Raw genomic sequence first — 13,700 nt, 5'->3', positions numbered from 1 at the left:
CCCATACCGGGAGTCGAACCCAGGCCACCTGGGTGAGAGCCAGGAATCCTAACCGCTAGACCATATGGGAAAAGATGCACTAATGTCTCAGTGACATTATGAAAAAAAAAAGTTTTCTGCTATGCACAATAAACTTCTGCAGATCTGCAGGTACAGCTTGCCTCGTTAGCGCAGTAGGTAGCGCGTTAGTCTCATAATCTGAAGGTCGTGAGTTCGAGCCTCACACGGGGCACTGTTCCCTCCTTTTCTCGAGAGATTTTGTCACCAACTTAGAACTTTTCCATTCAATTCTACAACTTTTTCCATTAGAAAGGAAATGGGAATCCAAATAACTTACCGGACCCATGAGTTGTTGAGTCCCTTGACACTTTAGTGTAAAAAGGGGTGGTTGAGAATGAGTTGAGCTACGAATCCAAATTGAATCTTGTGTGAAGGGTCAGAATGAAGTGCCAAAACGCGGGCGTTCAGCATTTTTGCCTGAAAAAAACAAATCCTACTTGAAATACGTTTGACTAAAAAACACGCGTCAGTTTTTGAATGTTGGCAGCGGTGCAGAAAAGGATGCGTTCCCATACCAGTAGTCGAACCCGGGCCGCCTGGGTGAAAACCAGGAATCCTAACCGCTAGACCATACGGGAGAAGATGTACTGCCAGCTCACTTACAATATGAAAAAAAAGAGGTGTACTGCTTTGCACAAGCAACTTCCGCAGATTATTACGTGCATTTTGCCTCGTTAGCGCAGCAGGTAGCGCGTCAGTCTCGTAATCTGAAGGTCATGAGTTCGATTCTCACATGGGGCACTGGTACCGTGTTTCCTTAACTGATTTTGCCACCATCTTGGCTAGAGAGTCACAGCTCTTTTCCATTCAGTAGCAAAACATCACCAATTGATGGAAGGGGAGCTCCAATGACAAACAGGGATAAAGGCTTGTTGAGTCCCTTAACACCCAGGAATTAAAAGTGAGAGATATGAATGGTTTGAGATATGACATCAAATAAGCTTTTGTGCAAATAAATATCCAAAAAACCTGGTGGTCTGCATTTTTGGCTGCAAAGAGCAGTTCCAACCTAAACTGATTCTGTCTGCAAGGCACGTGTTGGCTTTGGAATGTGGACACTAGTCCCCAAAAAAAAGTCTCTCCCATAGCAGGAATCGAACCAGTCAACCAGGAATACTAACTAAGTCTTTCTCCACATGGTGTAAGCATACAGTAAACAGCAAGACAGGTGTAAAAAAAAAAAAAAAAAAAAAAAAAAAGAGTGTTTTGCTTTGAATACAAAACATCAACATTACAAGAGCTGAAACACGCTACATGGTCAAGGTTTTTGGCACGTCAGTTGAATAATTTGAAGATCATGAGTTTTTTGCTCACACGTGGCATCCTCCTTTTCTCAAGAGATTTTGTCACTAACTCTGAACTTTCCAATTCAGTTCTAAACTGTTTCCGATTAGAAAGAACATGGGAGCCCTAATGACAGACAGGACACATGGCTTGTTGAGTCCCTTGACACTTTTGTGTAAAACTGTGTAGTTGAAAAAGGCTTAAGCTATGAAACAAAAGGAAATCTTTTGCAAAAGTCATAATGCATCGCCAATGTTAAGTATTTTTGTTGCAAAGTGAAAATCTACCAGAAACATTTTTGATTGAAAAACACGTGTCAGTCTTTGAATGGTGGCAGTAGCTAAGATAAAGATGCATTCCCATACCGGGAGTCGAACCCAGGCCACCTGGGTGAGAGCCAGGAATCCTAACCGCTAGACCATATGGGAAAAGATGCACTAATGTCTCAGTGACATTATGAAAAAAAAAAGTTTTCTGCTATGCACAATAAACTTCTGCAGATCTGCAGGTACAGCTTGCCTCGTTAGCGCAGTAGGTAGCGCGTCAGTCTCATAATCTGAAGGTCGTGAGTTCGAGCCTCACACGGGGCACTGTTCCCTCCTTTTCTCGAGAGATTTTGTCACCAACTTAGAACTTTTCCATTCAATTCTACAACTTTTTCCATTAGAAAGGAAATGGGAATCCAAATAACTTACCGGACCCATGAGTTGTTGAGTCCCTTGACACTTTAGTGTAAAAAGGGGTGGTTGAGAATGAGTTGAGCTACGAATCCAAATTGAATCTTGTGTGAAGGGTCAGAATGAAGTGCCAAAACGCGGGCGTTCAGCATTTTTGCCTGAAAAAAACAAATCCTACTTGAAATACGTTTGACTAAAAAACACGCGTCAGTTTTTGAATGTTGGCAGCGGTGCAGAAAAGGATGCGTTCCCATACCAGTAGTCGAACCCGGGCCGCCTGGGTGAAAACCAGGAATCCTAACCGCTAGACCATACGGGAGAAGATGTACTGCCAGCTCACTTACAATATGAAAAAAAAGAGGTGTACTGCTTTGCACAAGCAACTTCCGCAGATTATTACGTGCATTTTGCCTCGTTAGCGCAGCAGGTAGCGCGTCAGTCTCGTAATCTGAAGGTCATGAGTTCGATTCTCACATGGGGCACTGGTACCGTGTTTCCTTAACTGATTTTGCCACCATCTTGGCTAGAGAGTCACAGCTCTTTTCCATTCAGTAGCAAAACATCACCAATTGATGGAAGGGGAGCTCCAATGACAAACAGGGATAAAGGCTTGTTGAGTCCCTTAACACCCAGGAATTAAAAGTGAGAGATATGAATGGTTTGAGATATGACATCAAATAAGCTTTTGTGCAAATAAATATCCAAAAAACCTGGTGGTCTGCATTTTTGGCTGCAAAGAGCAGTTCCAACCTAAACTGATTCTGTCTGCAAGGCACGTGTTGGCTTTGGAATGTGGACACTAGTCCCCAAAAAAAAGTCTCTCCCATAGCAGGAATCGAACCAGTCAACCAGGAATACTAACTAAGTCTTTCTCCACATGTTGTAAGCAGTACAGTAAACAGCAAGACAGGTGTAAAAAAAAAAAAAAAAAAAAAAAAAAGAGTGTTTTGCTTTGAATACAAAACATCAACATTACAAGAGCTGAAACACGCTACATGGTCAAGGTTTTTGGCACGTCAGTTGAATAATTTGAAGATCATGAGTTTTTTGCTCACACGTGGCATCCTCCTTTTCTCAAGAGATTTTGTCACTAACTCTGAACTTTCCAATTCAGTTCTAAACTGTTTCCGATTAGAAAGAACATGGGAGCCCTAATGACAGACAGGACACATGGCTTGTTGAGTCCCTTGACACTTTTGTGTAAAACTGTGTAGTTGAAAAAGGCTTAAGCTATGAAACAAAAGGAAATCTTTTGCAAAAGTCATAATGCATCGCCAATGTTAAGTATTTTTGTTGCAAAGTGAAAATCTACCAGAAACATTTTTGATTGAAAAACACGTGTCAGTCTTTGAATGGTGGCAGTAGCTAAGATAAAGATGCATTCCCATACCGGGAGTCGAACCCAGGCCACCTGGGTGAGAGCCAGGAATCCTAACCGCTAGACCATATGGGAAAAGATGCACTAATGTCTCAGTGACATTATGAAAAAAAAAAGTTTTCTGCTATGCACAATAAACTTCTGCAGATCTGCAGGTACAGCTTGCCTCGTTAGCGCAGTAGGTAGCGCGTTAGTCTCATAATCTGAAGGTCGTGAGTTCGAGCCTCACACGGGGCACTGTTCCCTCCTTTTCTCGAGAGATTTTGTCACCAACTTAGAACTTTTCCATTCAATTCTACAACTTTTTCCATTAGAAAGGAAATGGGAATCCAAATAACTTACCGGACCCATGAGTTGTTGAGTCCCTTGACACTTTAGTGTAAAAAGGGGTGGTTGAGAATGAGTTGAGCTACGAATCCAAATTGAATCTTGTGTGAAGGGTCAGAATGAAGTGCCAAAACGCGGGCGTTCAGCATTTTTGCCTGAAAAAAACAAATCCTACTTGAAATACGTTTGACTAAAAAACACGCGTCAGTTTTTGAATGTTGGCAGCGGTGCAGAAAAGGATGCGTTCCCATACCAGTAGTCGAACCCGGGCCGCCTGGGTGAAAACCAGGAATCCTAACCGCTAGACCATACGGGAGAAGATGTACTGCCAGCTCACTTACAATATGAAAAAAAAGAGGTGTACTGCTTTGCACAAGCAACTTCCGCAGATTATTACGTGCATTTTGCCTCGTTAGCGCAGCAGGTAGCGCGTCAGTCTCGTAATCTGAAGGTCATGAGTTCGATTCTCACATGGGGCACTGGTACCGTGTTTCCTTAACTGATTTTGCCACCATCTTGGCTAGAGAGTCACAGCTCTTTTCCATTCAGTAGCAAAACATCACCAATTGATGGAAGGGGAGCTCCAATGACAAACAGGGATAAAGGCTTGTTGAGTCCCTTAACACCCAGGAATTAAAAGTGAGAGATATGAATGGTTTGAGATATGACATCAAATAAGCTTTTGTGCAAATAAATATCCAAAAAACCTGGTGGTCTGCATTTTTGGCTGCAAAGAGCAGTTCCAACCTAAACTGATTCTGTCTGCAAGGCACGTGTTGGCTTTGGAATGTGGACACTAGTCCCCAAAAAAAAGTCTCTCCCATAGCAGGAATCGAACCAGTCAACCAGGAATACTAACTAAGTCTTTCTCCACATGGTGTAAGCATACAGTAAACAGCAAGACAGGTGTAAAAAAAAAAAAAAAAAAAAAAAAAAGAGTGTTTTGCTTTGAATACAAAACATCAACATTACAAGAGCTGAAACACGCTACATGGTCAAGGTTTTTGGCACGTCAGTTGAATAATTTGAAGATCATGAGTTTTTTGCTCACACGTGGCATCCTCCTTTTCTCAAGAGATTTTGTCACTAACTCTGAACTTTCCAATTCAGTTCTAAACTGTTTCCGATTAGAAAGAACATGGGAGCCCTAATGACAGACAGGACACATGGCTTGTTGAGTCCCTTGACACTTTTGTGTAAAACTGTGTAGTTGAAAAAGGCTTAAGCTATGAAACAAAAGGAAATCTTTTGCAAAAGTCATAATGCATCGCCAATGTTAAGTATTTTTGTTGCAAAGTGAAAATCTACCAGAAACATTTTTGATTGAAAAACACGTGTCAGTCTTTGAATGGTGGCAGTAGCTAAGATAAAGATGCATTCCCATACCGGGAGTCGAACCCAGGCCACCTGGGTGAGAGCCAGGAATCCTAACCGCTAGACCATATGGGAAAAGATGCACTAATGTCTCAGTGACATTATGAAAAAAAAAAGTTTTCTGCTATGCACAATAAACTTCTGCAGATCTGCAGGTACAGCTTGCCTCGTTAGCGCAGTAGGTAGCGCGTCAGTCTCATAATCTGAAGGTCGTGAGTTCGAGCCTCACACGGGGCACTGTTCCCTCCTTTTCTCGAGAGATTTTGTCACCAACTTAGAACTTTTCCATTCAATTCTACAACTTTTTCCATTAGAAAGGAAATGGGAATCCAAATAACTTACCGGACCCATGAGTTGTTGAGTCCCTTGACACTTTAGTGTAAAAAGGGGTGGTTGAGAATGAGTTGAGCTACGAATCCAAATTGAATCTTGTGTGAAGGGTCAGAATGAAGTGCCAAAACGCGGGCGTTCAGCATTTTTGCCTGAAAAAAACAAATCCTACTTGAAATACGTTTGACTAAAAAACACGCGTCAGTTTTTGAATGTTGGCAGCGGTGCAGAAAAGGATGCGTTCCCATACCAGTAGTCGAACCCGGGCCGCCTGGGTGAAAACCAGGAATCCTAACCGCTAGACCATACGGGAGAAGATGTACTGCCAGCTCACTTACAATATGAAAAAAAAGAGGTGTACTGCTTTGCACAAGCAACTTCCGCAGATTATTACGTGCATTTTGCCTCGTTAGCGCAGCAGGTAGCGCGTCAGTCTCGTAATCTGAAGGTCATGAGTTCGATTCTCACATGGGGCACTGGTACCGTGTTTCCTTAACTGATTTTGCCACCATCTTGGCTAGAGAGTCACAGCTCTTTTCCATTCAGTAGCAAAACATCACCAATTGATGGAAGGGGAGCTCCAATGACAAACAGGGATAAAGGCTTGTTGAGTCCCTTAACACCCAGGAATTAAAAGTGAGAGATATGAATGGTTTGAGATATGACATCAAATAAGCTTTTGTGCAAATAAATATCCAAAAAACCTGGTGGTCTGCATTTTTGGCTGCAAAGAGCAGTTCCAACCTAAACTGATTCTGTCTGCAAGGCACGTGTTGGCTTTGGAATGTGGACACTAGTCCCCAAAAAAAAGTCTCTCCCATAGCAGGAATCGAACCAGTCAACCAGGAATACTAACTAAGTCTTTCTCCACATGTTGTAAGCAGTACAGTAAACAGCAAGACAGGTGTAAAAAAAAAAAAAAAAAAAAAAAAAAAGAGTGTTTTGCTTTGAATACAAAACATCAACATTACAAGAGCTGAAACACGCTACATGGTCAAGGTTTTTGGCACGTCAGTTGAATAATTTGAAGATCATGAGTTTTTTGCTCACACGTGGCATCCTCCTTTTCTCAAGAGATTTTGTCACTAACTCTGAACTTTCCAATTCAGTTCTAAACTGTTTCCGATTAGAAAGAACATGGGAGCCCTAATGACAGACAGGACACATGGCTTGTTGAGTCCCTTGACACTTTTGTGTAAAACTGTGTAGTTGAAAAAGGCTTAAGCTATGAAACAAAAGGAAATCTTTTGCAAAAGTCATAATGCATCGCCAATGTTAAGTATTTTTGTTGCAAAGTGAAAATCTACCAGAAACATTTTTGATTGAAAAACACGTGTCAGTCTTTGAATGGTGGCAGTAGCTAAGATAAAGATGCATTCCCATACCGGGAGTCGAACCCAGGCCACCTGGGTGAGAGCCAGGAATCCTAACCGCTAGACCATATGGGAAAAGATGCACTAATGTCTCAGTGACATTATGAAAAAAAAAAGTTTTCTGCTATGCACAATAAACTTCTGCAGATCTGCAGGTACAGCTTGCCTCGTTAGCGCAGTAGGTAGCGCGTTAGTCTCATAATCTGAAGGTCGTGAGTTCGAGCCTCACACGGGGCACTGTTCCCTCCTTTTCTCGAGAGATTTTGTCACCAACTTAGAACTTTTCCATTCAATTCTACAACTTTTTCCATTAGAAAGGAAATGGGAATCCAAATAACTTACCGGACCCATGAGTTGTTGAGTCCCTTGACACTTTAGTGTAAAAAGGGGTGGTTGAGAATGAGTTGAGCTACGAATCCAAATTGAATCTTGTGTGAAGGGTCAGAATGAAGTGCCAAAACGCGGGCGTTCAGCATTTTTGCCTGAAAAAAACAAATCCTACTTGAAATACGTTTGACTAAAAAACACGCGTCAGTTTTTGAATGTTGGCAGCGGTGCAGAAAAGGATGCGTTCCCATACCAGTAGTCGAACCCGGGCCGCCTGGGTGAAAACCAGGAATCCTAACCGCTAGACCATACGGGAGAAGATGTACTGCCAGCTCACTTACAATATGAAAAAAAAGAGGTGTACTGCTTTGCACAAGCAACTTCCGCAGATTATTACGTGCATTTTGCCTCGTTAGCGCAGCAGGTAGCGCGTCAGTCTCGTAATCTGAAGGTCATGAGTTCGATTCTCACATGGGGCACTGGTACCGTGTTTCCTTAACTGATTTTGCCACCATCTTGGCTAGAGAGTCACAGCTCTTTTCCATTCAGTAGCAAAACATCACCAATTGATGGAAGGGGAGCTCCAATGACAAACAGGGATAAAGGCTTGTTGAGTCCCTTAACACCCAGGAATTAAAAGTGAGAGATATGAATGGTTTGAGATATGACATCAAATAAGCTTTTGTGCAAATAAATATCCAAAAAACCTGGTGGTCTGCATTTTTGGCTGCAAAGAGCAGTTCCAACCTAAACTGATTCTGTCTGCAAGGCACGTGTTGGCTTTGGAATGTGGACACTAGTCCCCAAAAAAAAGTCTCTCCCATAGCAGGAATCGAACCAGTCAACCAGGAATACTAACTAAGTCTTTCTCCACATGGTGTAAGCATACAGTAAACAGCAAGACAGGTGTAAAAAAAAAAAAAAAAAAAAAAAAAAAGAGTGTTTTGCTTTGAATACAAAACATCAACATTACAAGAGCTGAAACACGCTACATGGTCAAGGTTTTTGGCACGTCAGTTGAATAATTTGAAGATCATGAGTTTTTTGCTCACACGTGGCATCCTCCTTTTCTCAAGAGATTTTGTCACTAACTCTGAACTTTCCAATTCAGTTCTAAACTGTTTCCGATTAGAAAGAACATGGGAGCCCTAATGACAGACAGGACACATGGCTTGTTGAGTCCCTTGACACTTTTGTGTAAAACTGTGTAGTTGAAAAAGGCTTAAGCTATGAAACAAAAGGAAATCTTTTGCAAAAGTCATAATGCATCGCCAATGTTAAGTATTTTTGTTGCAAAGTGAAAATCTACCAGAAACATTTTTGATTGAAAAACACGTGTCAGTCTTTGAATGGTGGCAGTAGCTAAGATAAAGATGCATTCCCATACCGGGAGTCGAACCCAGGCCACCTGGGTGAGAGCCAGGAATCCTAACCGCTAGACCATATGGGAAAAGATGCACTAATGTCTCAGTGACATTATGAAAAAAAAAAGTTTTCTGCTATGCACAATAAACTTCTGCAGATCTGCAGGTACAGCTTGCCTCGTTAGCGCAGTAGGTAGCGCGTCAGTCTCATAATCTGAAGGTCGTGAGTTCGAGCCTCACACGGGGCACTGTTCCCTCCTTTTCTCGAGAGATTTTGTCACCAACTTAGAACTTTTCCATTCAATTCTACAACTTTTTCCATTAGAAAGGAAATGGGAATCCAAATAACTTACCGGACCCATGAGTTGTTGAGTCCCTTGACACTTTAGTGTAAAAAGGGGTGGTTGAGAATGAGTTGAGCTACGAATCCAAATTGAATCTTGTGTGAAGGGTCAGAATGAAGTGCCAAAACGCGGGCGTTCAGCATTTTTGCCTGAAAAAAACAAATCCTACTTGAAATACGTTTGACTAAAAAACACGCGTCAGTTTTTGAATGTTGGCAGCGGTGCAGAAAAGGATGCGTTCCCATACCAGTAGTCGAACCCGGGCCGCCTGGGTGAAAACCAGGAATCCTAACCGCTAGACCATACGGGAGAAGATGTACTGCCAGCTCACTTACAATATGAAAAAAAAGAGGTGTACTGCTTTGCACAAGCAACTTCCGCAGATTATTACGTGCATTTTGCCTCGTTAGCGCAGCAGGTAGCGCGTCAGTCTCGTAATCTGAAGGTCATGAGTTCGATTCTCACATGGGGCACTGGTACCGTGTTTCCTTAACTGATTTTGCCACCATCTTGGCTAGAGAGTCACAGCTCTTTTCCATTCAGTAGCAAAACATCACCAATTGATGGAAGGGGAGCTCCAATGACAAACAGGGATAAAGGCTTGTTGAGTCCCTTAACACCCAGGAATTAAAAGTGAGAGATATGAATGGTTTGAGATATGACATCAAATAAGCTTTTGTGCAAATAAATATCCAAAAAACCTGGTGGTCTGCATTTTTGGCTGCAAAGAGCAGTTCCAACCTAAACTGATTCTGTCTGCAAGGCACGTGTTGGCTTTGGAATGTGGACACTAGTCCCCAAAAAAAAGTCTCTCCCATAGCAGGAATCGAACCAGTCAACCAGGAATACTAACTAAGTCTTTCTCCACATGTTGTAAGCAGTACAGTAAACAGCAAGACAGGTGTAAAAAAAAAAAAAAAAAAAGAGTGTTTTGCTTTGAATACAAAACATCAACATTACAAGAGCTGAAACACGCTACATGGTCAAGGTTTTTGGCACGTCAGTTGAATAATTTGAAGATCATGAGTTTTTTGCTCACACGTGGCATCCTCCTTTTCTCAAGAGATTTTGTCACTAACTCTGAACTTTCCAATTCAGTTCTAAACTGTTTCCGATTAGAAAGAACATGGGAGCCCTAATGACAGACAGGACACATGGCTTGTTGAGTCCCTTGACACTTTTGTGTAAAACTGTGTAGTTGAAAAAGGCTTAAGCTATGAAACAAAAGGAAATCTTTTGCAAAAGTCATAATGCATCGCCAATGTTAAGTATTTTTGTTGCAAAGTGAAAATCTACCAGAAACATTTTTGATTGAAAAACACGTGTCAGTCTTTGAATGGTGGCAGTAGCTAAGATAAAGATGCATTCCCATACCGGGAGTCGAACCCAGGCCACCTGGGTGAGAGCCAGGAATCCTAACCGCTAGACCATATGGGAAAAGATGCACTAATGTCTCAGTGACATTATGAAAAAAAAAAGTTTTCTGCTATGCACAATAAACTTCTGCAGATCTGCAGGTACAGCTTGCCTCGTTAGCGCAGTAGGTAGCGCGTTAGTCTCATAATCTGAAGGTCGTGAGTTCGAGCCTCACACGGGGCACTGTTCCCTCCTTTTCTCGAGAGATTTTGTCACCAACTTAGAACTTTTCCATTCAATTCTACAACTTTTTCCATTAGAAAGGAAATGGGAATCCAAATAACTTACCGGACCCATGAGTTGTTGAGTCCCTTGACACTTTAGTGTAAAAAGGGGTGGTTGAGAATGAGTTGAGCTACGAATCCAAATTGAATCTTGTGTGAAGGGTCAGAATGAAGTGCCAAAACGCGGGCGTTCAGCATTTTTGCCTGAAAAAAACAAATCCTACTTGAAATACGTTTGACTAAAAAACACGCGTCAGTTTTTGAATGTTGGCAGCGGTGCAGAAAAGGATGCGTTCCCATACCAGTAGTCGAACCCGGGCCGCCTGGGTGAAAACCAGGAATCCTAACCGCTAGACCATACGGGAGAAGATGTACTGCCAGCTCACTTACAATATGAAAAAAAAGAGGTGTACTGCTTTGCACAAGCAACTTCCGCAGATTATTACGTGCATTTTGCCTCGTTAGCGCAGCAGGTAGCGCGTCAGTCTCGTAATCTGAAGGTCATGAGTTCGATTCTCACATGGGGCACTGGTACCGTGTTTCCTTAACTGATTTTGCCACCATCTTGGCTAGAGAGTCACAGCTCTTTTCCATTCAGTAGCAAAACATCACCAATTGATGGAAGGGGAGCTCCAATGACAAACAGGGATAAAGGCTTGTTGAGTCCCTTAACACCCAGGAATTAAAAGTGAGAGATATGAATGGTTTGAGATATGACATCAAATAAGCTTTTGTGCAAATAAATATCCAAAAAACCTGGTGGTCTGCATTTTTGGCTGCAAAGAGCAGTTCCAACCTAAACTGATTCTGTCTGCAAGGCACGTGTTGGCTTTGGAATGTGGACACTAGTCCCCAAAAAAAATTCTCTCCCATAGCAGGAATCGAACCAGTCAACCAGGAATACTAACTAAGTCTTTCTCCACATGGTGTAAGCATACAGTAAACAGCAAGACAGGTGTAAAAAAAAAAAAAAAAAAAAAAAAAAAGAGTGTTTTGCTTTGAATACAAAACATCAACATTACAAGAGCTGAAACACGCTACATGGTCAAGGTTTTTGGCACGTCAGTTGAATAATTTGAAGATCATGAGTTTTTTGCTCACACGTGGCATCCTCCTTTTCTCAAGAGATTTTGTCACTAACTCTGAACTTTCCAATTCAGTTCTAAACTGTTTCCGATTAGAAAGAACATGGGAGCCCTAATGACAGACAGGACACATGGCTTGTTGAGTCCCTTGACACTTTTGTGTAAAACTGTGTAGTTGAAAAAGGCTTAAGCTATGAAACAAAAGGAAATCTTTTGCAAAAGTCATAATGCATCGCCAATGTTAAGTATTTTTGTTGCAAAGTGAAAATCTACCAGAAACATTTTTGATTGAAAAACACGTGTCAGTCTTTGAATGGTGGCAGTAGCTAAGATAAAGATGCATTCCCATACCGGGAGTCGAACCCAGGCCACCTGGGTGAGAGCCAGGAATCCTAACCGCTAGACCATATGGGAAAAGATGCACTAATGTCTCAGTGACATTATGAAAAAAAAAAGTTTTCTGCTATGCACAATAAACTTCTGCAGATCTGCAGGTACAGCTTGCCTCGTTAGCGCAGTAGGTAGCGCGTCAGTCTCATAATCTGAAGGTCGTGAGTTCGAGCCTCACACGGGGCACTGTTCCCTCCTTTTCTCGAGAGATTTTGTCACCAACTTAGAACTTTTCCATTCAATTCTACAACTTTTTCCATTAGAAAGGAAATGGGAATCCAAATAACTTACCGGACCCATGAGTTGTTGAGTCCCTTGACACTTTAGTGTAAAAAGGGGTGGTTGAGAATGAGTTGAGCTACGAATCCAAATTGAATCTTGTGTGAAGGGTCAGAATGAAGTGCCAAAACGCGGGCGTTCAGCATTTTTGCCTGAAAAAAACAAATCCTACTTGAAATACGTTTGACTAAAAAACACGCGTCAGTTTTTGAATGTTGGCAGCGGTGCAGAAAAGGATGCGTTCCCATACCAGTAGTCGAACCCGGGCCGCCTGGGTGAAAACCAGGAATCCTAACCGCTAGACCATACGGGAGAAGATGTACTGCCAGCTCACTTACAATATGAAAAAAAAGAGGTGTACTGCTTTGCACAAGCAACTTCCGCAGATTATTACGTGCATTTTGCCTCGTTAGCGCAGCAGGTAGCGCGTCAGTCTCGTAATCTGAAGGTCATGAGTTCGATTCTCACATGGGGCACTGGTACCGTGTTTCCTTAACTGATTTTGCCACCATCTTGGCTAGAGAGTCACAGCTCTTTTCCATTCAGTAGCAAAACATCACCAATTGATGGAAGGGGAGCTCCAATGACAAACAGGGATAAAGGCTTGTTGAGTCCCTTAACACCCAGGAATTAAAAGTGAGAGATATGAATGGTTTGAGATATGACATCAAATAAGCTTTTGTGCAAATAAATATCCAAAAAACCTGGTGGTCTGCATTTTTGGCTGCAAAGAGCAGTTCCAACCTAAACTGATTCTGTCTGCAAGGCACGTGTTGGCTTTGGAATGTGGACACTAGTCCCCAAAAAAAAGTCTCTCCCATAGCAGGAATCGAACCAGTCAACCAGGAATACTAACTAAGTCTTTCTCCACATGTTGTAAGCAGTACAGTAAACAGCAAGACAGGTGTAAAAAAAAAAAAAAAAAAAGAGTGTTTTGCTTTGAATACAAAACATCAACATTACAAGAGCTGAAACACGCTACATGGTCAAGGTTTTTGGCACGTCAGTTGAATAATTTGAAGATCATGAGTTTTTTGCTCACACGTGGCATCCTCCTTTTCTCAAGAGATTTTGTCACTAACTCTGAACTTTCCAATTCAGTTCTAAACTGTTTCCGATTAGAAAGAACATGGGAGCCCTAATGACAGACAGGACACATGGCTTGTTGAGTCCCTTGACACTTTTGTGTAAAACTGTGTAGTTGAAAAAGGCTTAAGCTATGAAACAAAAGGAAATCTTTTGCAAAAGTCATAATGCATCGCCAATGTTAAGTATTTTTGTTGCAAAGTGAAAATCTACCAGAAACATTTTTGATTGAAAAACACGTGTCAGTCTTTGAATGGTGGCAGTAGCTAAGATAAAGATGCATTCCCATACCGGGAGTCGAACCCAGGCCACCTGGGTGAGAGCCAGGAATCCTAACCGCTAGACCATATGGGAAAAGATGCACTAATGTCTCAGTGACATT

The 13,700-nt window shown here is 41.9% G+C and overlaps 4 non-coding genes across 4 annotated transcripts; all 4 read left to right on the top strand.

Moving 5' to 3' along the window:
* Nucleotides 1–1,861: 1,861 nt before the first annotated feature.
* TRNAM-CAU (transfer RNA methionine (anticodon CAU)) lies at nt 1,862–1,934 on the top strand. The gene has a single exon. It is a non-coding gene; the product is annotated as a tRNA-Met (tRNA).
* A 3,330-nt stretch (nt 1,935–5,264) lies between these two features.
* TRNAM-CAU (transfer RNA methionine (anticodon CAU)) lies at nt 5,265–5,337 on the top strand. Its single transcript has one exon. It is a non-coding gene; the product is annotated as a tRNA-Met (tRNA).
* A 3,332-nt stretch (nt 5,338–8,669) lies between these two features.
* Nucleotides 8,670–8,742, top strand: TRNAM-CAU (transfer RNA methionine (anticodon CAU)). The gene has a single exon. It is a non-coding gene; the product is annotated as a tRNA-Met (tRNA).
* Nucleotides 8,743–12,066: 3,324 nt separating this feature from the next.
* On the top strand, nt 12,067–12,139 carry TRNAM-CAU (transfer RNA methionine (anticodon CAU)). Its single transcript has one exon. It is a non-coding gene; the product is annotated as a tRNA-Met (tRNA).
* Nucleotides 12,140–13,700: the final 1,561 nt, after the last annotated feature.

Source organism: Phyllobates terribilis, unplaced genomic scaffold (assembly GCF_046119375.1).
Source record: "Phyllobates terribilis strain yellow unplaced genomic scaffold, ASM4611937v1 Scaffold_11__3_contigs__length_659146591, whole genome shotgun sequence".
Classification (NCBI taxonomy): Eukaryota; Metazoa; Chordata; class Amphibia; order Anura; family Dendrobatidae; genus Phyllobates; species Phyllobates terribilis.
This window is presented reverse-complemented; position numbering and strand designations above follow the sequence as displayed.